We start from the raw sequence: 27,637 nt of genomic DNA on the forward strand, positions 1-27,637 counted from the left end.
TTGAGAGAACGCATTTACTAAGAGTCTGTCAAAATACAAGTGAAACGCAAAGACCAATTGCACCCTTTACGTCATCGATGTTTGAACCACTGGTACCTGAATGCTATCAAAGGATTGTTTTATTTGAAAACGTTCGAATCGTCACACATTGATGCATTGCACGAGTCAGAAGACTTTGGATGCTACTCCTTCTAATTACAGGGTGTCCATACTACACCAAATTCCAAAGAAAGACTTAGAGGAAATCCAAAATCTTTTACACGAACTAATATTGTCTGAAGAGAAAACTTCTGTGCGACGTGTGGTGTGTGAGTTAGTGACTAAACAATTTGGATCCGTCACTGGAGTATGAGCAGTTCTGTGCAATATGTACATCCATTACCTCAGAGAAAAGAGTGTATAAAAAGTTTGGCCCCATGCCAACCTTTAGCAGCAGTGATACAAGAGATTCCGTGGAAGGAAGTCAATGACACTATTCAGACTGGAGGATTACCAACACTTTTTATAAGAACTGCTTTCTTTGAATTGGGAGGTCGTGCGGTGTACGTCTTAGTGACTTCCTTTCTTGGATTTCGTTTATTTAGCAGATTTACGAAAAGTAGCTACCACAAAAACATGATGGTGGTTTCTTTAAATGTACATGAGATTTATTCTGTTAAAAGCGTTGCATTTTCATCTCGATACTTCTTTAGCTCAAAGGGAAAAAGGCGTAAACGTTTAAACACTGAGGGTGCTTACGAAGATATGTGGATAGCTTTTGACTTACACTTTCACTGAAAGATGTACGTGACTGGAAAAGTCGTGGTTTCGATGTTTGGAAGAAAGAAGTGGTTCAGTATGCCAAAGATCTGTGTCAGTGATTTCGATCGTCCAGTGACACATATAACCTTTAAACCCATGTTAGCCAAAGTGCTAGAAGAATCCGACACCGACGAAAACCACCCCATTCAAGTAAGTACCGTCATCGACATCGATACCCCCAAAAAGCCATTCCAGGAAGGCACATGTGAGACTGTGATAAATGTAGAGTCTAAAAGAGCATTACAAAGTGTTGCTTGGACACCACACCTTCGTCAAACAAATATGTTGTACAGTGACTTGTTTATATTCCACTTTGATTGTTTTTTTTTGATGTGTATTTAATTGATGCACTTAACCATGTATTTTTGTATTTCGTGTCTAATTTTAAAGTTTGGAATAAACGTGTCCTGAAAAAATATAAAAGCTCTTCTCTTGTCGGTGTTCGTTACAAAATTGGAAACACCTGCGCTATGGCTACCTCTGCTGTCTCTTTTACCTCTTCCTCGGCTTTCAAAGTCATTGACGAAAAATTAAATCGTTCCATTTGGCAGGCGTTGTAACTTCGTCATCCCTTTGACGTGTTCATTGCTGAACCCAGTCGTTCAGACAAAATCTTTGTCAAACTTTTGATGGAACAGAAAAGCCATTTAATCGATCGTCTACCTCAACGCATCGTGTGGTGTTACAAAGAGTGGCAATCGACTTTCAGCTTCCTACGATATAGTCGAGGAGATTCCATCGTTTTTGTGAAGGCATTCCTCGCGAAGGTGACGGGATCGTGTCTGACCCCAGTCAAACATCTGATCATATTCGACGACATGTTAGGAGGTAACGAAGAAAAATTAAACTGTGGCTTACGCGCAAAGGGCATCATCGTAATACCAGTGTCATTTACATCTCTCAAAACTTGTTTTAACAAAGTAAAGCCCATATCACCATCAGTCTCAATGCTCATTACGTGACCGAGATGACCTAGTTACAACACGAATTGCAATCGTTGATGGATCTCAGCGATTTGTCAGAAACGGAAAAATGCAATGGTACGACCAAGGTTTACAACGTCTTCAACTCTTTTACTAGAAAGCTTTAGATGAAGCAGCTCAAACAATTCTGAAAGATTTCAAGGGCCTGATGAAAAGTCAGTCGCCACCATCGCCAGTTACCAAGACAGACGCAGCCCCACTAATGTCAGAGGAAGAAGACGTACGAGAAGTCTTTCAAATTTCATCAGCGCCACCCGTCCCGAATAAAATTGCACCGTCCTTATTGACCCCTTCAGCCACACCTCAACGATAAGAACTCAAAGTTTGGGGTTAAAACGATGATGTCCGCTCCTCGTTCGACAGAAGTGAAAAAGAAAGAAGGGTAACCAGAAATGAAGAAAATAAAGAAAACAAGAAAAAAGCCATCCCATTGCCACCACCAATATCCTCGACTTCCACTCCTGTGGCACGTCGGAAACGCCAAGCTATTTCTAAACCACCTCACCAAAGCCAGAGTAGCATCAGTGAACAGTGGATGCCTTATTGAAGAGAGAGTCCTGATGGAGAATTTGTTAGCCAGAATTTAGTACGATCCAGCCCATCCTGCGGGTTACGAAGGAGTTCAAAAATTGTATCGTGTTGCGAAAACAAGTGTACGTTTGCCTCAAGTGTAACGATGGTCACAAGAACAAGCCACGTACACGTTACACAAATCCATTCTACGAAACGTTTTCAGAAGTCTCACCCGATTGGAGGGCATCGATCATGAATGGCAAGCCGTTTTAGCCGATGTCTCTCATCTGGCCACCTACAATCGTGGCTACAAATAACTGTTTTGTATCATCGACGTCTTTTCCAAATTGGCTGAGTCGTACCTTTGACTTCCAAATCAAGCTTTGAGTTATTGCAAGCCGTAAAACTTATGTTGAAACAAAGCGGTCGTCACCTTCTTCGATGGCAAACCGACAATGGCAACGAATGTCATGTGGAAATATTTTACGCATCAACACACTCTCAAGTACATCAACGTCTTACCGCGCCTGGTCAAAGCATACAACCAATCCTACCATCGGAGCATCGGATGCGCCCCGAAGAAGTGACAAAGAAGTTACCATATTTGAGCGTCTGCTTGGTGCTTCCCCGACTGCTGTCCCCAAGAAAGGTGGAGTTTTGACAACGGAAGATTGGGTGCGCAATGGCAAAACCAAACGCACTTTCGACAAATATTACTTACCCAACTGGACCACCGTATTGTTTCGTGTCATTGGACCAGTGCGTGGCCGTCATCCTGACGTCTGTAAATTGGAAGACATGGACGGTGAAGTCTAAAAGGAACTTACTACCTACCCGACTTACATCAAGTGAACAAAAAAGAAGACGAGGTGTACAACATAGGAAGCATTTCGATCGAAGAACCCGTAAAGTGGGTCAAAATCGTGTCAGTGAAGTCAGTGTGAGTTGGAAGCATATCCTCCGAGTTTTAATTTTTGGATCGTCGCTTCACAAGTCATTGACTATAAAAAGTGACCATCTTGCCGTTCAACACAACATTAGCAACAGAGACCGTTCCTTCTCCGAGAACTTCTCTGCTAGATCTACGAAAGGAACCCATGTGGGTGTGGTGGGAAGAATGTGTGCATAAAACGCAAATCGTCTTTTTCTGCCAAATATATGTGGTATATTGCGTCAGCGGTGCTGTCATCGCCAATTTGAATTTGCAACAAGGATGCAAACAATTGTGACCATTTTACTGAGCAGTTGTCTTCTACCCAATCCTTCCCTGAAATACTCTACCAGTAGTAACAACGGGAACCTTGGGGTCAACGCCAGTCACCCACCAATCAATCACAACATCAACCCTCTTTCTAAAACTTCTTTGACCTCCACGGAAAGCAGAACTCTGGAATTATGAATAACCAATTTTACTTAACTGTACCCAGTTACAGTTCCATGGATGTGTTTCCTAATAATACTTTGTGCTGTTTGGCCAAATTACCACAGGTCATCCAATTGGACCACGAAGCCAGTTGGGAAGTGGCTTTGGTCAAAATCATTCATCCCACACAAATCCTAAACCTCACCAAAAATCAAACGAAGGTTTGGGTCAAAATCCGGAATACACAAGTTCAAGAACACTCGCATGTCAACGATACTGGTTTTTACCAGTTAAAAAAGCCGTCACAATTCAATTCTCCAATGAGCATCTATGAGATGAAAATTTCGATAGGCTATTATTTTAACGGTCAACATTTGGTTGAAATGATTGCCAGTATTTTCGCCACTCAACTTAGCAAAGCCATGGCCAAACATATTAAAACTAACTATCGAGTACCACAAAATAGCTCGTCGCCTATTGATGAAATTTACGGATGCCCAAATGTTGTTCATCACTTTGAATCCCAGTTTTTTTGACATGCTGGGTAGAGAGAAGATCATATTATCTAATGTCAGGTTTCCCTTGACATTAGCATCTACTGCAATGGCCGATTTTTAAAGCTATTTCGTGACCTGGTAGAAATGCATGAAGGATTGAATTTGATCTTTGTGTACTCCGATCTGGTGGGACACACATCCACATCGTTGCCGAGGAGCATTACTTTCAAGGTGGATTCTGGGATGACTCATGACAAGGAAGGTGAAAATAAATATCACCACTAATTTGTACTCCCTCATTATTTGCCTGTCAGCAAGTTGTATTTTGATTGTGTCAACATTGCAATAAAAGGAGATCTGGGTAAAATATTCCATTCTCAAAAGGGAAAGCCACGGTAAAACTCTATTTTCGAAAAAGATTCTCTAGCGACTTGTAAGTCATGTATCTAGTGTACCGACGATCCGCTCGACAGCGAGGGCCTGATTTAGGAGATATGCTGAAATCTGCGTTTCGTTCGGTGGCACCCGTCTTGAAACCGCTGGTGAGGATTGCACACGTTCACACAAGGAAAAGAATTTCTCCAAAATTTCATCATTGACAAACAAAATCCCAAAGAATCCTTCCTGAGAGCAGGCAAAAACTGGAAAATACATTTTGGGCCGACGAGAAACTCCTATAAATGCACTGGACGCTGCTGATCCAGGCATTCCTTCTTCCCTTACGTCACAGCAAGGACAAGGCAGAAAGAGACGACAAGACACCTATCCATATGACTTCATAAACAAGTTGCCTGAAAGACGAAGAAAAAACAAACCTTTAGAGAGTTAAACGTTTTTGATTATTAAACAGAGAGAAAAAAAATGATGCACAGAGAATGTTGCGAATGTTCCAAGTGAGAACTTGATCTGTTTGCCATGCCACCCACCATCATGATGATGCGAGAATCCCAATGGGTAGAATTTAATCGCGTCTCCTCTTGGACGACCTCATCCTCCATCAAATTTGAAATTTAAGGGCAGACGAAGATTACATTGATTTGAAAAGCATACATTGATTTGAAAAGCAGTTACTTGCACCTGAAAGTCAAAGTTCTCAAAACGGACAACACCATGCATTCCTTGTTCAGCTAAGTTGATTTGTATTTGAATGGAGAGAAAAAACTGGTCAGCAGTAGCATTGATACTTACCTTTACCGAGCGTACCTCGAAAACCTATTTACGTACGGAGAAGACACCAAGAACACCCATCTGAATGCTTGTGCGGTATGGAACCTGACACGGCAGGTGAGGACAAGTTCAACGACATAACCGTGACAGAAGCTGACGATCCTCACAATATGGGGTTTAAAGACCGTCGAAAGAAAATCATAAAGGGCGTAGTTTAGAACAGACGAATTGTTTGCATCTGGACACGTGGATGGAAGACAATTATTTGCTAAACGGATTGGATGTGCGCCTGAGATTGAATTGAAGCAGTACCGTTTTCCATTTGATGGACAATGCCAATGAGTACACAAGGGCCATCCAAGACGCCAGACTCTACGTGCGACGCGTGGAAATGTTACTTAAAGTGGGAAACGACATCAGTCACACTTTGAGCTGAACGATCGACAAGTATCCGATACTACGAGTGGAAGTGAAAACCTCCACCATTGCCGCTGAACTCCGATCCAAGATCGAAGATCATCTGTTTCAAGGACAGTTACCTAAACGTGTAATCATTGGCATTGTCAGCAATTCAGCCCTCAACGAAGCCATCACTGCCGATCTTTCTGAGTTAAAGCACTTCAGAGAGTCCAAGATCGAAGTCAGTCAAGATGGCAAGACCTTGTGTACCAGAACCTTCGAACCTAACACTGAGCAGAAGAATTACTTGAGATCCTACTTGTCCCTGTACGAACAGACAGGACATTTAGGGAACAACAGCGGCCACGACATTTCTTAAAACGATAATACAGGAGGTCACGCTTTGTGGGCTTTGATTTCATTCCAGACCAAGGCAGCGACGAGGAAAATTTTCCACTCTATAAAATCCAGTCAACGTCGCGTGGAACTACAGTTTGCTAAAGCTCTAACCGAGACGGTGAACGTCATCTTGTATGCATAATTCGACAATGCGATAGAAATGAAGAGTTTGAGAGAAATGATTTCAGACTATTAAAAGCTATGGAAGACTCTTATCCATATTTGGACTGTACAGCCTGTTTGGCGATGGGGGACCGTGGATTTCATTGAACCAGAACCAAAGACAAAAACGAAAAGGACATTCTGATGTCGAGATGGCCTGAACAAGAAGAACATGTATTATCCTGTTTTGTGAAGCACTTGGCATACAAAATTACAGGGTTGAGCCAGAAACCTTGTTAGGGATGTCAAAACGATCATCCCAGTCAAATTTAAAACGATAAATGCATAATGATGAGCCAAGAAGAAAAATTGGACGAGTATCTGGATGACACCCGGGGTCTCATCTCGGAAGAAGCAGTGTTGCATCAGTGGTATAAAGACTTGAGTGACCATTCCTCCTCTTACGTCACTTTGTATAGGCTCGAATAAACAGTAACACAAGAAAGAGTGAAAACAAAATACTTTGAAAAACACAATCATTTATTTCCCTGGAAAAATTCTGTAAAAATGAAACAAATATGAACTTACGGTTTTATAGAATCAAATCCAAAAATAATCCAAACATAATCCGAGAATAAAATTTTAGTATTCCTAATAACAAAATGTTCTACTGATTTCACGTTCGAATCCCGACGAAGAATCCAAGATGGAAGACGATGACGTATGCTACAATCTGTAGTGTTGATGTCTACAGTTCCTTGTAGAAATAAGAATTATCACTCCGGTTTCTGATAGATGAATACATTTTTATATACAAAAAATTGTCCTTGTCCCACAATATTACATGAGCACACGTATGTTCCAGAAAAATAACAGAATTAATCCTTATGAATCCAAGTAATTTGAAATAACTCCAAAGCAAGTAATTTGAAATAATTCCAAACACCACAACATACAACTAACAATTTAACAGCCCAACTTCTACTGATTAATTCTCCAAAACATGGGTTATATGGGCTTTCTAAAACGTAAACAAGGGTCAAGTGATCATCTTCTAGAAATTTATAGAAGCAAGTACTTGTTACAGCTCACGATTACCCAGTGTGACCCTGACGAAACCAATCATTTTTACTCTAAGACAAAAAAATGTTTATATCTTAAAGACATGGTCCCATCATGACCTTGGAAACAACCAATCATTTTAAAATAAATTAGAACTTGTTTACGAAGGTTGCTAGAAATTCTGAAACAAGGTCAGGATTTAGATCAACACCTGGTGTTTATAAACTAACAGCCAAGGTCAAACTATTTTCGAAAAAAAATGATCATCTCTTGTGAATAAATTTACATTACAATATCATGTAATGAAAAATAATTATTTTTAAAACTGACAATTAAATTGAAATAAATATATATTAACTCAGATATAATTAAATCAAATATACGTAACACTCACCTCCATTGACTTCTCTGGAGATCGATCGTATCGAAGCTCTCTTTCAACAGAGTACGGAGACTAAGCCAAGAACCGTTTACTTGAAAGAGATTTTCAAGCAGAAAGTCAGAATTGTTTTGATGACTTATTATTACCTGTGAAAAAATGCCCAAACACCCACCCACCCCATAATAAAACATACCTGCGAACTTTATTACCTATTGAAAAGCAGTTCGCACACCGCTTCTTGGAATCCTTTCGTGTGCGCTAAAGATGAACTTTCAATCGCGCTTATGTCATCAACACGGACGACAGTCATCTCACAGGAACCCATTGGGTGGCCATATACTTTCCCAACAGTCACAGCGTGGAGTATTCTGATTCTTATGGATTACCGCCTTTGGAAGACGACACCATCAACTTCATGAGAAGAAATGCCCAGACGACTCGCTTAAATAATGTGAAATTACAAGGCACAGATTCCATGGTATGTGGACAATATTGTGTATATTTTCTTCATCAACGCAGTCCTGGATATCCCTTAGAACATTCAGTGACTTATTTTGATCGTCACTCTTATAGAAACTACGATAAAGTCGAAAGATGGCTTTGTGATCATTATGGTTATCTCTTGTCTTTAGCTAGGAAACATAGTGTATATCAATGACCTAAATCAGTGGAAGTCCAGTCTGACTTCACAACGTTGTCAACCATGTCAATACGTTCCTGTTTGAAAACAAATGTGTTGATGTTGTACTGATTGTTGAGTTTTTGCTTAGTTGATTATGAATAATGATGTTGTGTTTTGAAAATAATTGTCCGTTGTTTTTTTAAATATGGATACTGTGCTGTTGAAAATTATGTTTCTACTTTACAGGCTCTCTCTCCTATTCACTTTACTGTTACTACTGATCTAACAATCAAACAATTGAATTATTCAGTGTGTTTCAGTTCCCAGAACTCATTAAATAAATACTCAATCCAAATTAAAGCTTTTAAGGGAATTGATTTAGCACAATACTATACAGTATTAGTAGACTTTAAGATATAATGAAGAGTAAGATAGATAACATATGGTGAACTAAAGCTCACAACAGGAATCATACTGACTTATACCTGGGCGCAATCCTTGCAAGTTAGCAAGACCGTGCCAACCACTTCGAGATTTTCTACCAGTGATTAAAGCTCATCATTTTGAATTGGTCGATCATTAATCACTAATGGTAAAAATCAAAAGTAAGTTTGATCTCAAATAGCTATATTTGTCTTATCTACTATATTAACCATTACTCCATTACCCCATTTATCACTATCATTAAACATGTAGCCTAAAATTTATTAGACATTAATTGATTACTTAAGTATTGCTGCATTTGAAGCAGTATACCGATAGGAATTACTGACCCCTTTGACCAGGCCTGAAATTCAAATTCAAAATTTGGCGCCTTTTCTCGAAAATGTCACAACAAACCAGAAATAATGTTGAAACCAATTCCATTACCCAGTCTTTTAGGAAAACCAACAAAATACTGAATATGGCAGGAAAATGCAATAATTCACCCACAAATTCCCCAAGGAATTCCCCTATTGTCAATAGCAATAGCAATAGAGAAAGTACCAATAATAGCCCCTCCACTTCTTCACCAAATATTGTGGTACATTCTTCGAACATTTTGAGTGACGCCCGACTGCTCGCGTGCTTTATCATCGGCCTACTGAAGCTGTTTGTACAATGCCCTATCCATCAGAATATCCATATTTAACCTTTCCGGGACTTAAAAAATCCCATGAACCTGAGGACCTCAATGATACCGTCCCAACATCTCCTTCACTATTGCATAGTTTAGCAACCGCAAATACCATGACTACCTTATATACGCATACAGATAATGGCCAGTTAGAGCATACAGGTAAAAACGCTGATAGTCTTGAAACCCTATATATCACCCCTGACATAAAAACATCTAATTAAGATCAAGATATAACTCAACGAGGGCAACAACACAGAACTTGAAGAACCTCAAATACTAACTGACGAGACACAGATCTTAAGTCAAGCATCCAAACTTATGGAATCAAGACTCCCACTTTACCTGTTCAAACCTATGCTGAAACAGCGATTATTAAAAATCTCACCACTCAGGAAAGTGAGATCATAACACCGAACTGTGTAGTCTCCTCCTCAGCAGCATCCTACTCAGAAGTTGCGAAGAACATTACTTGACCAAATGTCTCCTCAGTAGCAGCACCATCAGAAATTCCAAAGAAGAATAACTCACCGAAATCAAACGTAAAGAAACCTAAACAAGAAAGGATCAACAACAGTCAAATCCCATAACCCTCCAGAGAGCAGCAAATCACGGGTATCATAAACTCTTCCCCTCTTTAATCAGTTTGAAGAGGATTAACTCCGCACCACTAGTCACTAAAGAACAAGCTGTGTACAAAGGAAAAGGAAAAATACAACGAAATGGTCATTTCAAAGCCACATCGACCAAACGAGATAACCAGGGAATAAACAACATCAGAAAAGACAAGTCAAGCCAAGGGAGAAAAAAGCAAGACAAACGAACGGAACAGGGAAACATGTACGAAAATACGGTACAAACAAGCCACGGAAAGGAAGTCTATTTAGAGCTCCGATAGAAACAACCAGAAAAGGAAAATACAGAGGAAACGAACAAACAAAATTCTCACAATACCAAATACCATAGTAAAGAACAACCTGAGCAATAAGAGCATTTCAACAATCCTATCTAAAGCGCATGGAGGTGAATTCCTAATAATAAGACTTAAAACTCATTATATCATAATGAGATGCAAGACTCTCCAACAAGTCACTCACTATATGGAGCTTGATCGTATTGGTCCCATCAAAGTGGCTGTGTGGAATTCTTGTCAACCCCACCCCTACTAGTCAGATTTGGGGATAAGGACCACTTCTACGAATTAGAAGACTATATCAACAAGCCTAGATTCTTCAGCAACTGCAAAGCCTGGGGGCATTTCACCAAGAAACAGGTCAAACATCCGATCAGCGATACCAATGCAAAAAGCGCAGGCCCCATCATCAAACCCACAAGGAAAAACTAAAAATAGCATTGTCAATAGACAGCAAGCACCCGCCCTTAACCCAAAAGCCCCACCTGTACCATCTTGTAGCACTTCAAGCAATAACTATAGTAACTCGGTCAAAAATGATATAAAAATTGAAAAATTTAATTAGTTTCCATTATGCGTTATACTCCGATACTTAGGGGAACAGACTGCAGGTATTTTTGCTCTCACCGAAAATGACCAAAACACCCTGTATTCCCATCTGTAAATTACTTATTGAATTGTTGGAAAAATATCTCACTATGGCTAAATAAATACCTCATCTAAATATTAACAATTTTGGTAAATTATGCATTATAACATGAATAAAAATGAAAAACATAAACTATTTGGCAATGGAACTGCCGAGGACTATTGCAAAATAATACTGAATTAATAATTAAACTAAATAAAGAAACTATCAAACCAGACATTATCTGTTTACAAGCACACATTAAACAAGTGCTATCAAAGATAAACCGAAAATCCCAGGAGATTCTACGGGACATTTTCATAATAGAGACAATGGTAAGAAAAGAGGGGGACTAGCCATTTATATTAGTGATTCTCTACCCATTTCCACAATAGGTCAAATAAGCAACAACAACTTGGAAACACTCGAGTACTATTCCTTAATAATCCACTCAGGATAATCGGTGCTCGAGGTTTACAATATTCATGACCAGGGAGCCAATCACTCAATTTCTGCACAAATGTATGCCCAGCTGTTAGTAGTGACAACGAATTTATTATATGTGGAAAGTTTAACGCCCACAGCAAAAGATGGGGAGGAATTAGCCAAGACAAAAGAGGAAAATTAACTGAAGAATGGGTCTATAAATCTCACATAGTGATACCCAATGACGGATCGCGCTCCAGGATCGACCCAGAAACTGGCTCTCTGTCAGCCATAGATCTAACTATTTGTATCTCCAATTTAGGTACAATAACAAACTGGGAAGTAGATCAGAATAGTACGTTAGGAAGTTACCACTTCCCCATAATCAGCTGTATCAATCTAACCACCCAAATCACCAACTTCACCAAAATCCTAAGTTGGAGATTTGATTCATCCGATTGGGGCTTATTCAGTTCTATACTGACTGGTGACAAACATAGAAAATCTTAGAGACGGTAGCATATACATATACAACCAAAACACACTAGAACGTCTAACAACGGCTGCAACCAGGAGCATACATAGGACAGGAAGAGGAAACAGTATAAATGCAAAAAAAAAAAAAAAAACGCCATTTCCTTGGTGGAACGACGAATGAAAAAAAGCCCTGAAGGGGAAAAAAGAGCCATAAACAGATTCAAACATATTGGACAATCCTCTAATTTTCCCATATACAAATCCAAGGAAGAAACATCAAAGCTCACTATTCGTACAGCGAAAGAAAATTCATGGCGAACTTAGTGCTCAAACCTAGATTTCAAATTAATGCAAAACAGGTATGGAACAAAATAAAAGCATTCAAAGCCATGCCCAAATTAACCGGAGCGAAAACAAATAAAGAAAATGAAGTCCTACTTGCCAAACATTTTGCGGGAATGAGCAGTAATAATAATCACACAATACCTATTCCAAAATTAGCGAAAAATAATGGAAAACAAATATCCCCACATTTTTTGGATTTGGAATAGAAACATACCCAGCTAAACACAGACTTAGCATTCAAGAATGGAAAAAAGCGCAAAAGGGGAAAAAATCAACCTCATCCGTAGAAGACAATTTGGGATATGAAATTTACCGGAACATATGGAGATCGCAGTTCTCGACCTTATCAACACATAATGGAGAACCGGAACAATCCCCCAGAAATGGAAACTAGCTATTGTAATTCCCATTCCCCAAAAGGGCAAAGTCCCAACAGAAATAACATCATATTGCGAAGTGATGGAAACTAGGATTAATAATAAGCTCAAATATCATCTAAATAGCAATAATCCGATCTCCAAAAATGAAAGCGTTTCTCGTAATAAAAGATCCACCCTAGATCAACTATTTAGGCTAGAACCATGCATTCAATAAGCATTTAACGCTAAGAGAAAATGAGATCGGAACCTCATAGCGATTTTTCTTGACCTAGAAAAAGCCTTTGATCTAGCGTGGACCAACGGCCTAATTGCGAAATTGAACCATTACGGTATCAATGTCCGCATGCATCGGTGGATATCCAATTTCCTAAATGGACGCCAGATCAGGACAAGAATAGGAGACCAATACTCAAACACTCATGCATTAGAGAATGGCACTCTGCAGGGAAGTGTCTTAAGTCACACCATATTTAACATCACGATCAGTGATCTAGAGAGCTCTGTCGACACAACCAGTATCTATCTCACAGTTGCAGATGATAGCGGTATCTGGAAGTCGAAAAACCCATCTAATAACAAAATGATCAGGGAAATCCAAATGAGCCTATATCAAATCGTGCGCTGGGCCGGTAAATGGGGATTGAAGATTTCAGAAGTAAAGACAGGAGGAGTAATGTTTTCCCCCAAATCAAATACCACTAGAGAATACCCGATCCTGTACATTTAAGGCGAACTAATAAAATTTGAAAAAATAGAGAAATTCTCAGGTATGTATTTCAATGAATATCTGATGTAGAACTACCACATCACGGAATTTGTTCGAGCATGCAACCAACATTTGCTCAATCTCCAAAATAGAAAAGGATTTAACTGGGGAGCCGACCAAGATACGCTCTTGACACTATACAGATCACTAATTAAGTCCAAACTAGATAATGGGTGCCAAGTTTATGCGTCACTACGCATATGCAAAAGAACGCACAGAAAAACCTCCAACGAAGAGCTGCAGATACTCGCAGGAGAACCACCACTCAGAATAAGGAGAGAAGTGCTAATACTAAGATACGCGGCAAGAATCTCAATACAGAAAGATTCACATCCCAACAAACCATTATCAGAAAAGGCAACACCCCATTTTACCGCAGGTTAGTACCAAATCCACCAGAAGGAAAGAAGATTTACGAATTATGTAAAGCTCTAGACATACAAAACCTATAAGCGGATCAAATTAAATTTCCTGATCCCACGCCATGGACATGCAAAACCACCAAAATCAACATACTAGCGATACGATTCCGATCCAAACACGACCATCCGCTTGATATACGAGCAAGAATACTAACTTTTATTGATGTGTCCTACAAAGACTACAACAAAATCTATACCGACGGATCTAAAACCAATAATCCTGACAGAACAGGAGCCGCTGTAGTTATTCCAGAAAAGAACACAGAACTGGAAAACAGACTCCCAGACAACTGCTCCATATCTACAGCAGAATTTGGGCCATAATGGAAGCATTCCAATGGGATAAATCCAACAATATCTGCAAATCTATAATTATTAGTGATTCACAAAGCGTTTTGAGATCATTAGAAACCGGACACTCTGTCAGCCGAGACAATTTCATGAAAGAGGCCAATCTCCTTTTAAAGAACATGGAAAACAATAACCAAATTATAGAATTTATATGGGTACCATCTCACATCGACTTACCTGGAAATGACAAAGCGGTTTTAGCAGCAAATCTAAAACTCAAAGATATTGAACATACCAAGTGAAACTACATGGCCAGGGAAACATGCAGTATCATAAGCAAAAAGATTATAGAAAAATGGGCAACATGAATGGGATAACATCCCAAAAGCAGGCACACTGCACTCTATCCAAAAACAGTGTGCAGGAACGAACAAACGCCCAAGCTAAATAACAAACACCATTAAAAAAAGCCGTCAATATAATCAGGACTGGAAGAACCCTATTAGCCAGCAATTTCGGAAAATATCGACCGACCAACAGAGATTGGAGGCCCAATTGACCTTAATTTACAACATTTATTTAAAGTGTGTCATAAATACCAGACACATCGGGAAACATTTACGACCCTACAAAAATCTATAGGCTATCCATTGACCTACCGGACTTTTTGGAGCACACTAATCCCAACCTTAACTTGACATACAATAACATATTGTATTTCCTTAAGGCCATAGGTAAACAAGGAAACATTTAATCATAATGTTTTCGCCCTTTATTTTAGAAACAGCTTTCCTTGTTTTATAAAGACCCTATTAACCCTACCAGTACCCATTATAGCCCTATATCGCCCTTGACAGGCTTTAGCAAAAATCGCATGAGGAAACAAAGTTACCTGTGAAAGTCGCAAGAATTCAGGCCGAATACGGTCTGGTTTCGCCGGTGCGCGTTCTCAGACCTAGCACTCGTTAGAATGAAACAGCATACCATTTTCACGTCAGTCACATGAAAACCCCAACCGTCCCCCGTACATACCTAAACGTAGGTTAACACAAGCAATGCAACAAGTAACAACTTCAACAAATCTCATGCAATGCAATTAAGTATGAGGAACTAAACATCGTGATGATCAGACCTTGCAGAAATACATATCAATACTCCGACTTGTGAGATCGCATAGGGCTTGGTTACGCCGGTGCGCATACTCAGACCAAACACTTGCTGGACTGGTTCTCATGTCTTGATATGTCTGGCTCATGACACTATTGGAAACCTGAAACATACAGAATCCCAGATCAAATATACAGGCAATACAATTAAAAAATACCCCAACCACAGACAATCTATTCCAAGTCCACCATTTTCGGAAAATAGCAATAGCAATAAAAACAGGCCACCTCAATACATAGATAAACACCTATTTAGGAGTACAAACAACTTCTACTATCATTCTACTCTCTGGCACTAGGACACAGTGGTTGAAGAACTATAAAAATTATTTTAACACTCTAACTGTCCATACAAATGAAGAATATATAAGGTGGTTTAAATCCCAGCCACCAGAAACAGCCGCACAATATGACAACGATTGAAATAAATATAAATTAACAAATTACTGAGGACCCCAAATTAGAACATTAAGGTGGTCAATAACCCAAGACCATCAGGCCCTGCTGCACAATGCGGCACACTAACAAGATTTAGGACTTTAAGGCCCCAACTAGATCTATAAGCTGACCAAAGCCCCAGTTATCAGGACCATTGCACAAGGCGGAACCATTCTATCCTTAGTTTAATTGAAACCCAAATTTTAACGTTCTAAATAAATGATCCAAAAAATCAGGCAATCCATCCCACTTCATCCAAACTCAAGCTCAAACAGCACAGAGTATCATTATTCCAAATTGCGACAAGACATCTTTAAATTTCGGAAATATGGCAACCAAAGCGAACCAGGATGTTAATAGGCGGTTCCCTTGACGTCATCATCCCTCCTGTTTTGCCTCGTCCGGACATTCGAATCAATCAGTGTGCCATGCACACTATAAAGTGTTGAAGAGGTGAGACACCATACCGCCTCCCCCGCTCCCAATAATTAATAAACCCTCGTATGAGGGTACTATTTAATCGTACATGCCCGATGTGCGATAACGACTCAGATCCAATAGTCAGTCAGTCACATTCGATTCCATCATTCATTCATTTCATACCATTCCATTCATTCATTGAATCGATTTTGAGCAGACCAGTCACGAAGAAGCGACACTTGCAAGAAGTGGACGAGCCTTCATACCAACAAGTTGCAGCTGAAGCATTAGCTCTGGCCAAATCGCACTACCATCAATACCACCAATCCGCACTACCACCATACCACCATCAGAAGACCAGTAGCCCGCCAAACAGCCCGCCCTGCTGTAGGGGTTCCAGTCCGCCAACCTGCTGCCTGGAATACAAAGAACAAAGAACGAAGGAAAAACATTATCCTCATTTTCGGAAAAGGAAGGGAAATATTAAAAAGTTTTTATTAAGCCTTTCGGGTAACATTATTCTGTGCTGTTTTAATTTTCCTTCAATTTTCACTACTAACCTAACGCTTAACAGTCAGCTGTCATTCAATTAATATTAGGCCAACATTAGTTATAATCGATACATTTTATCACAATATATCAATATGTATTACCATCGCATATCATTCAAATAAATTTACTAGTATTTAAACTCTAATTTCAAATAATAACGAACAAAGGGATCATAATGAATTAATGGACAGTCTGGACAGTCAGTTTTTTGGAATAAGAACAAAATACCGAAACATCCGAACCCAGAAAAGTATTCGAGCAAAGGGAAACAGCCAATGAAGAAAAAAAAACCCCACAAGTAGTTTAAAATAAAATCGAAACAGCTAAGAACTAAAGGAACACTGAGAAGAAAGAACAAGTCAGACAAATACAGAACACTAACCAGCCCAACCAAACACAAAAGGAACATATCACTGAACGGGGGGGGGGGTCCAAATCCATATCTAAAGATAGATTAAACATCAAGACACAGACAAAATTAACACTCTTTAAACCTCACCATATTTATTACAAGTAAAAACACCAAATTCCTTAACCTTAGTACTTGAGGCATCGCAGAAGCACTCACCAAGGCCCACGGCGGAGATTTCACAATCATTAGACCCAAAACGGATTACTTAATGTTCCGTGGCTGCACAACTGCACAATGATGCAGGTAGCTAAATATATGGAAATGGAATCCATTGCTACAGTGTGGGTCACTATTACAAGGCATACAGCACTGAAATGCAATAATGACAAGAAGAAATAAAACCCCAGAAAATAAACCCAAACAAAACAACCACAGTAACAAAAAAGGAGTTAAGTACAGAAGTTATAGGAACCAATAATAGCTCGGTTAAAATACCTAAAAACAATGGCATACCAGCATATAAAAAGTTGTCAAGCTGCCTAGGAACCAAAATCATAAAGCAAACAAAGATTTAAGAGAGAAACTCGTACACTATGGCTATAACATTACTAGGGCATACAAACTTTAAAAAAGACTCCCAACAACAGCAATCTTCGAATTCAATACCCCATCACCACAGATGGTAAGACTGGGCCCGTACGGGACATTTTTTAAATTAGACAACCACATCAATAAACCCCGATTCTGTGGGAAGTGCAAAGGGTGGGGCCACTTCACGCGCTCTTGTAAATACAAATCAAGAAGCGATCACTGTGGTGGACAGTATATGGGACTGTGCAAAAGAAAGGAAGATAAATATGCAAACTGTACAGAACCTCACCACCCTAAATCGTACGAGTGCAACTATACCACTGGAAAATTTGAAATAGTTCGACACATGGACCGCGACCTAATTTCAGTGAGGACATCGATAGAAGCATTAACAACCTGGTCGTGTACGACAATGTCACATTGGAGCGACAATCTATCCAGAGACAAATGTTCTCTAGGCAGACATAAAAACACTGATGTTATCTATCTGACACTACAATGCAAGCAGATCCCCAAAGTGATCAAGGAGAACGCCAATATGTTATTGCAGTTTACCGGGATAGACACACACGTTGAGAACTAGTCATGCCGCATCGTGTTCGGGCGATATGGATTATACAAATCTTTTCGAAAACTTCTTTTCACATGCACAAGCAACACCCACGGTTTTGCTACTGTATCAGTGTCAAAACAGGTTCGATACCGGATTGACATTAATAAAATTAATAAAATAATTTCGAAGCGATACTATCGTGAGTTGTAAATGCTTAAGTTAAAGAAGCAGTTAGCAAATATAAGAGATGAGTCGAACAGAACAAATAGCAAAGGAGCGCTTGGCACGCTACAGCGATATTAACCAGAGCGAGATGCATTTAATCAACAATTATAGTCTCGTCAGTCAACCCGTGAAGATCTCACTGCTTAAACACGAGCGACGTCTTAGACACTACATCACTTTTCAGGTGACACTGAAGCAATACGACGTGCCACAGCAGACACCAATGTCCGGTTGCCAGAACAAATCAACGAAGCCATTGCGGGGGGCAGCAGAACTCTAGGAAGATGCAGCAAGGCGAGGGTGGGGTGGGGTGGGGAGAGATATCGATGATCGACAATATTGCTGAGATGTTTGCACGTGAGGAAACCCCCCTCAACATAAGCCATAAATAAAATACACATTGTATAGAGAAAAAGTTAACTTTATTGACCAGCATTAATTTGTTTAGTACACTATCTTTAACAGTTATTAAATTAGGAAAAGGAATTGTAAGACTAGATAATGTCAGCTTCTGAAAGTGCAATGAATGAATTATGATATATATAAAATGTAAAGAAAGTTATCAACCTCTATTTTACATATTACTTCTGTTGTCCAGAAGTGCAAATGACCAAGCAGAACTAGAAGTTTTTTTCGAAAGGAGCACATCTGAAATAAAGCCAAGCATATACTCTACAATTCATATTACACACATCATACACCAAAATAGAAGGAATGAAAAGATCTTTAAAAAATACAGACGACAAACAAGGTCTTTTTTTTAAAAAAGCTAGTATAGGCAGTGAGGAATTCCAGGAAGATTATTTTTCTTTAAAATGTAACCCATGCACAATACAAAAACCATAGCGCGCCACCTCTTCACTATTGAGAATTTCGAACTGACGTCATCACTGTTATTCAACCAAACACCGCTGCCAGACTCTTTCGAGTATGTTGTTCACTCTGTTTTTAACCTTTTAGACATTTGTCTTTGATAAGGAAGACATTATTTCTATCCTGTTATTTTTGTTTCAAAACTAAGTATGCATAGCCAATAACATGTTGAAACGTATTCCCAAGAGTTTCCCAGATTCACTGTAAGCAATTCTATGATGAAATTAGACCCTTGTAAGGCAAGATGAAGGATAAGACCCAAGTAAACCAAATGTTTTCACCTAACGGATACGGGCGTCAAGGCTGTTCTTGCCCATATCAGTGTGAATATGTTTGGCCATACTCGGTTATAAACGGAAAATAACACACGCAGACATCCGATTATGACCTAATTACATTTAGACGAATATATTTACAATGTATCAATATGGCTGGGCAGCGAGCGATGTATAGTGGTGGGGAGTCAGTTAACAGAATAGTACACACGGTGAAAAAAGATTTATTTTATAGCTTTGTTAACATAGACCAATTATCGAATTCGATCCGAATACAAATCATCAAACGTAAAATTTCGAACGTTTATTCTCTTCAGCTGTAACATTGTGCGTGTATCATTTACCTAATAAGACTCTTTACCTAATGAGACTCCAAACTTCATCCACTAGAACTGAATTGCTACAAGATACTGGGAAGGGGAACTAGTTGCGCGCTCAGAGCGATCTGACTCGTTTGCTTGTTTTGTTTCAAACATATTTTATTGCGACAATAAGATACAATGAGATCGGGCATAAGTTCCAACAACTTAAATTAGCCCTCTCTATGCACGATACAAGTAGTGCAACATATTCAATATGACAATATAATAATGAAAAATGATTAGAGAGAGAGAGAGTGATTCAGATCACGAGTTCAGTAAGTTATTGAAATCGTCTTGTAGCTGTACGGGTTATACATTTGCAAACGTGATGTAAAATTCTATATTTTTCATTTGTATTCCACTTCTCCAAAGCAGTAAATCTAAGCTAATAGTTGCATATGACACTGAAAGTAAATTTCTCATTAACTCATTCGTTCTTTACTGTATTTGGGGCAGAACATGAAAAAGTGCATGGTGGTTTTGATCCAGCAATATGAACAAAAAGGAATGTCAGCAAGTTTAACACTGTAAAGATCAGCTTTAATCTACTTACATTGTGTCGTAATCTAGTATGGATAATATCCAGTTTTCGATTAATAAAACTTGCAATTTCCTAGAAACGATTTTGGATATAAACATTTTTTTTTTCTCAAAGCACTGTAAGACGTACTATACCGTGTATCCTGCTCGAGATTGTTCCACAAAGATAGTGTTGAGGGTATAAAAGATTATTTGGTAGAATTTAGCCTGAAACTGTAAATGACCATTTTTTTGAATGCCGAAGGTCATAATTTGTTTGTTCTGACACAGGGTGAGGACTAATTCAATGACATAGTCAGGAGTTGGCTCGTTTTAATGTTGTAGAGTGTTAGTAATTTTTGTCGTTTTCTTCAAGACTGCAGACTCCCCCCACCCCCGTTTCAAAGTAGAGAGATTGCCTAATAGTGTATTTTGGAAGTCCTGTAACTATTCTTGCCGTTTTGATCTGTAGTTTTTCCAATTTTTCTGAATCGATCAACGAGCATCCGTTTCAGACTACACGGGCATATTCCAATATAGGCCTGATGTAAATTGCATACAGTTTTGACACAATTTGCATACTTAGTTTTTGTTTTAGTTTTCGCAGATTAGCGACCGCTCCGGCGGTCTAGTGGTTCGAGCTTCCGCCTTGGATGCGGGAGGTCGTGGGTTCAATCCCCGGCCGAGTCATACCAAAGACTTATAAAAAAATGGTACTAACAGCTGCCTCGCTTGAGCATTAAGAAGTTAGTGCAAGGACTGGTCGGCCTGGTGTCAGGATAATGTGACTGGGTGGGACATCATGCTACATGTCTGCGTCATGATGCCCCAGTGCGAGACATCACTATAAACTGTCACACTGCAGACAATGTAGCGATGTGAATGGAAAATTGTTAATGCTACGTTAAAAATACAAATCACACACACGCACACACACACACACAAAGATTAGCTTTTCGAGATCACGCTGTTTTAAAAATTCTATCAATATGACGAATCCATTTGGTCTTTGATGAAAGTATTAATCCTAGATGTCGATGGGAATCCACATATTAAAGTCAGATATTATTAGAAACAAGTTCTGGATTATTTGTGGCGTTTTTGTTCGTGATAAACATAGCCACTGTTTTTTCTTGATGAAACCTTAAGAGTCGTTTCTTGACCAGTTATGAAGTTTTATTAGATCATTATTCATGACAAGCTCTATTTCAGCACAATAAGGGGATGAATAATGCAGAGATGAGTCATCTGCAAATTGACGAGTGAGAGAGCTCATACCATTGGCAATATCGTTTACAAAGATTAAAAACAAGAGTGGTCCAATCATGGATCCTTGCGGCACACCAGCATTTATAATAGTTTCCCGTGAATAAGTATCTTGCAAAACCACCGATTGTTTTCTATTACTTGAATAACTTTCAAACCATTTTATCAACCTACACGAAACTCCATATTCCTTCAGTTTAAATAATAAGTCTCGGTGCTAGACCGGATCGGAAGCTTTTGATAAATCACAAAATACAATACAAGAATTTTGGAATTGCTCTAATGAACTGCAAAATACTATGATAAATTTGAATAAGTTGAAAAGCAGTGGAGTGGCCAGGAAGGAATCCTGATTCATACTTATAAAAAGATGGTTTGTATGAAAGTAATTATAGACATGTTTAAAGATGCATCTTTCAATGATTTTTGTGACACAGCTAAGTAGAGAGCTTGGTCTATAATTGTCAGTCTCGTGTGGATCACCTTTTTAGGAATGGTAAGAATGTGCGTAAGTTTCCATTTATCTGGAAATTTGTTTTCATTCAACGCTCGATTAAAAGCATTGTTAGTAATACTGCTAATGTTTCACTAACGCCTTTAAGCAATCTATGACTTTCAGCATCAGGCTCTGTGGCTTTACTGACAGCAATGGAATTAATATCTTTAATTTCGTTTTCAGTAATGTTAATTTCGTTTAGGGTATCAGAGAATCTTTTGTGAAAAGTAGGCAGAGGAACACTGCTATCATCAATGGTTGAAATCGAAGTATTATAATCATTGGATAAGTTAGTCTTTTTTTTCTCATCATAGATGCAAACCGAAACATGTTTCTTGTATCTATAAGTGGTGGATTAGAGTTTGAAGGATTTATTCAATGAATTTTTAATTTTCCAAAATGTTTAAAGAGCTTTTTTTCTTCAGACTCTGAAAGATGCGCATTAATATTATTCATACATTTCTTTTCAACATATTTTTTCATGCTGTTTACTTTATTCCTGATTAGATTGAATTTGTTCCAGTCGATTGGGCTATCACGATTTTTTTTATAACTAATGATACATGATTTTATCTAATTTTTGTAATTTTTATTCATGGCTTAAATTTTGCAGAAATATTTTGTTAGATTTTGCCTTCGTGACCGGAACCTGTTAAGAGCGAAAATTACATGAGAACTATAATAGATGTTTACGTATATGTGGAAAACTATTGTGTGTGTGTGTGTGTGTGTGTGTGTGTTTGTGTGTGTGTGTGATTTGGATTTTTAACGTCGCTTTAACAATGTTTCCGTCAAATCACCACGATGTCTACAGTGTTGCAGTTAATAGTGATGTCTAGAACCAGAAACGGCCCTAGGATGTGCTGGGCGCATTGCAGCAAGCGATGAGCAGGGCCCCAAGCAAAACAATTGCATCGCAGAGTTGATTTCCGTCAGCAGCGCGGGGCCTCTAAAAGCACGGGGCCCAAGGCGGTTGCCTCGTTCGCCTTGCCCTAGGGCCGGGCCTATGTAGAACTGGGGCATCATAACACAGACATGTATCATCTAGTCACCACCTAGTCACATTATCCTGACACCAGTCCGACCAGTCCTAAACTAACTTCTTAATACTAAGCGCCAAGCGAGGCAGCTGCTATTATCATTATTATTAGTATTTGATAGGACTCGGCCGGGGTTCGAATCCACGACCTTCCACATCTGAGGTGGACGCTCTAACCACATAGGCCCCCGGAGCGATCGTTGACAATTATTAATAGCAATCTTAAGAATAAGACATAATGGCGCTTTTGGATTAATTTCTCAGTCGCTGATAGGGTTTCAAACTTCTTGAAAGAATGCCAAAAATTCCCATTAGTTGGGCTAGGTCACATGATGGGTAAATTCGAGGCAAAATGAGTAATACGATCAGTCACTTAGAGTGTATTCTGTAATGCAGTCGCAATAGAACATGTATATAAGGGAAAAAGTGAGTAATCCGATTCATTCCGATTTTGGGGTCAGCCTCATTTCTTGTATTCCTGCTGTTAGTCTGCAGACGTATTTTATGTTGTACTTTGATGTTATTCCAGAGGGAAAAAAACAACAACATTTGTTTGGACTGTTCAGTGGAAATAGCAAGTGCTCATTACACTGGTCAACAGTGAAATCATTACTGACTTGAAAAGGCCCTAATCTGTAGTATTTTGGTGTGCCGAACACGAATATAACCGTGAAAAATTTGTATTGGCTCTCGTTTTGAAGATATTCATATACCTCATTTTCTATGTTTCACTGTGTAAATTTCTCCAGTAGGACTGCAGCAACATCCGGAATAATGATGTAACATTGCATAATACCATCATGCTCACATCATCCACAGTTGATTGCATCATTTTCTGATGCAATGCAATACTAATGCCATGCGGCTGCTGAAGTAAGTTGACGTCAGCAGTGTACTATACATGTGTAGGCCTATTATACTAATGCCAGGCGGCTGCTGAAGCTGACGTAAGCAGTGTACTATATAAAGCCCAATCAGATAGGTTCAGCATTTAAAATATTTTAGACGTTGTGCGAGACAGTTCAAGCTACTGTTACATAAAACTTATTATTTTATCCATTTACGTACAATAAAGAACAGTAATGCCTCGAAAGTGTGTTAATACCGCGGACAATTTTTGCTATATTTGTGGGGAAGTGACATTTGCCAACCAGAAGAAAAGTATCAATTCTCAAGTGAAGAAGGCATATCATCTTTACTTCGGATGCAAGGTTGGTGACCAAGACAAGCCTTGGGCTCCGCATATATGCTGTGCTACATGTACAACACAGCTTTCACAGTGGTTGAATTGCAAAAGGTCATCAATGCCGTTTGCAGTCCCAATGGTGTGGAGAGAGCCAAGCAACCACCTAAATGACTGTTACTTCTGCTTGGTTCCTCCTCTTTCCGGCGGAATAACGAAGCGAAAGAAGTCGAGAATAGTCTACCCAAACATTCCGTCTGCATTGAGACCAGTTCCACATGGTGAGGGACTTTCTATTCCAGAACCTCCAGCAGAATATTCTCTTGATTCATCTGACGAAGACAAAGGTGAGTCGACCTGTTCTTCTCCTGGTCCATCAGCATGCAGTGATCCAGATTTTCACTGTGGTGCATCATCAACCCCACACAGAATAACACAGGAAGAACTAAATGACCTGATTCGTGATTTGGACTTATCAAAGAACAAGGCAGAATTGCTAGGATCAAGACTCCAACAATGGAATCTTCTAGAAGAAGATGTCACAATTACTGCATATCGAAAGCGCCACCAGCAATTGGAGCCTTTCTTCAGAAAGGAAAGTAATCTGATATTCTGTTCCGATATTGAGGGCCTCATGAATGCTTTAAAAATCACTCATGACCCACAAGAATGGAGACTATTTGTGGACTCTTCGAAACTGAGTCTCAAGGCTGTGCTTTTGCACAATGGAAACATTCTTCCATCTATTCCAGTAGCGTATGCTGTCCACATGAAAGAGACATACGATAACTTAAGGCAGCTACTGAATTCCATTGAGTATAACAAGTACAGCTGGCACCTCTGTGGTGATTTAAAGGTAGTTGCCCTTTTAATGGGACTGCAGCAAGGATATACAAAATACATGTGTTTCTTATGTGAGTGGGATAGCCGAGCAAGGGAAATGCACTACATGAGGAAGGAATGGACTCACAGGCAGAATGTAGCCATTGGAGAGAAGAATATCCAACACCCAGCTCTGGTTGAGGCTCAGAAAATCTTGCTACCACCCCTTCACATCAAACTAGGTTTGATGAAGAACTTCGTGAAAGCCATTGACCGGACTTTGCCAGCATTCTGATACCTGCATGAAAAATTCCCTCGACTCAGCGAAGCAAAGATTAAAGAGGGAGTTTTTGTGGGTCCTCAGATTCGAGAGCTTTTCAAAGATGACCGGTTCAACAACTTGCTGGAATGTGACGCGAAACAAGCATGGAATGCTTTTCGCCTAGTTTCTACAAACTTCCTCGGAAATGTTAGGGCAGAAAACTATAAGGAACTAGTAGAAGACATGTTGAAGAAGTATAAGAAACTTGGCTGCAATATGTCTCTAAAGATTCACTTCCTTCATTCCCATTTGGATTTCTTTCCTAGCAACTGTGGTATTGTTAGTGATGAACACGGCGAACGTTTTCATCAAGATATCGCAACAATGGAACAAAGATACCAGGGAAAATGGTCCACTACAATGCTGGCTGACTACTGCTGGACACTCCTCAGAGATGCTCCCGAACAGCTGTATAAGAGACAGGCGAAGAAATCTAAGATGTAGTCAATGACTTGATTTTTTATAGGTAGGCTATTACAGTTGACCTTTTACTATTGGAATGCATTTCGTTATGTAAACATTAATTTCTTGCAGATTACAAAAAAACTAGAGCCAATTTTGCAATTTGACTGTCATATTCGTGTTCAGCACATAAAAATTGATAAGAATTGACTAATTTTATTTCAGTAACATGACTTTTGTAAAAATTTGTTGTCCAGTGTTATCTGGGCTATACTATTATTCTGGAACTGTCGTGAATTATTCGAACAAGTTCTGGACTACGCTACCTTGACAACGTCACGATTCATGGCAGACCAGTACATTTCCGGTTGTGAAATTTATATACATCTTGTCATTTATTTGGACTTTCATCGAACTTTATCAGGATTATTATGGATTCACTTAATAATACTGTATGTTCCTCTCACATTTTCATTTATAACTTTAATAATTAAATTGTCTGCAGAGTTTTATAACAAAAATTGTTAGTTTGGCTTCTTTCTTTTACTTAGTTTTCTACCACTGAGTCGTGACACAAACACACAATAAGTGGAAAACACAAAATTAATGATTCATTTCTTCCTTCTGCTCCAGTTGATGTTTTTAAAAGGGAATTTTGGTCCATTTTCCCGAACTAAGGTCGAAAAGAAACGTTTCAAAGTGTTATGATCTAGTTTCTTCCATTGTTTTTTTTTTTTTCGTTGGGAGCTGGGTTAACTTTAGTGACAACACTTTGAGTGTTTGTGGGTGGGGTAATAGGTGGTGTATCAACAGTTGTTGCTTGTGCTGGTTGTTCGGTTGCTACAAATGTTGGCTGGTTGGTAAGTGCTGTTCCTGATGTGGCTACATTTGCATGTCTGTCCTTGTTGTACACTCTGTCCGCACCTCAAACAAAGGCGGGCGGGTGGGTGGGTTGGCTCTGCATAGTTGTGAGCATACCGCACATGCCTAGGGAACCAGATGTGGGATGTTTCTGGAGTCAAACTCTTTTATTTCTAGCTTAAGAAGTCCTGTCCCATTTTCAACCAGGTTTTCATTACACAATAATAGAAGGGTTTTATCCCTAGAGATCCCCAGCACTGATCCATATACTTCTAACACCTCCATTATTACGTTGTCATTCATGCTTCACAATTTCGGTGAGATATCTATTAATAAGTACACGGCTGAGTGATTTGGAATAAAGCCCGATCTTCGTAAGTAAGGTCAATTTGATGCAAGTAATTGTATACATGTATAAAACGTATCATTTCCACGACTTTGTCTGCAGAGTTATGTAAAGAAATGGGTCTGTAGTTAGTGGGATCATTTTTAATTTTATGTTTGTATTTTTGATACTACCGATTCTTTTCCCAATGAACGTGGAACATGCTATCATTAGGAGTTATACCTTTTAAGTGTTTTTGAAAATAAAAGGTTACATTCGCATTTTAACAATCAAAGGGATTTCTTGACTGAGCGATGTCAAACCCATGCACGAATCCCGCTAGGAGTCATAAGTTTCCCCTGATTCCAAAGTCTCCCATACAACTACTGTTGTGAACTGGAAAGTCCAACGTGTCCCTTCTATAAATAAGTTTACTCTAATTAATTCACGAACACAAATCTCACAACTTCCCAATTGTCTGTCAACCGAACAACTCCATGGTTTTTCTTACTAACGTTCCGTAACGTACCTACAGCAATT

This window comes from Sinohyriopsis cumingii, chromosome 18, assembly GCF_028554795.1.
Source record: "Sinohyriopsis cumingii isolate HCF-2022 chromosome 18, ASM2855479v2, whole genome shotgun sequence".
Classification (NCBI taxonomy): domain Eukaryota; kingdom Metazoa; phylum Mollusca; class Bivalvia; order Unionida; family Unionidae; genus Sinohyriopsis; species Sinohyriopsis cumingii.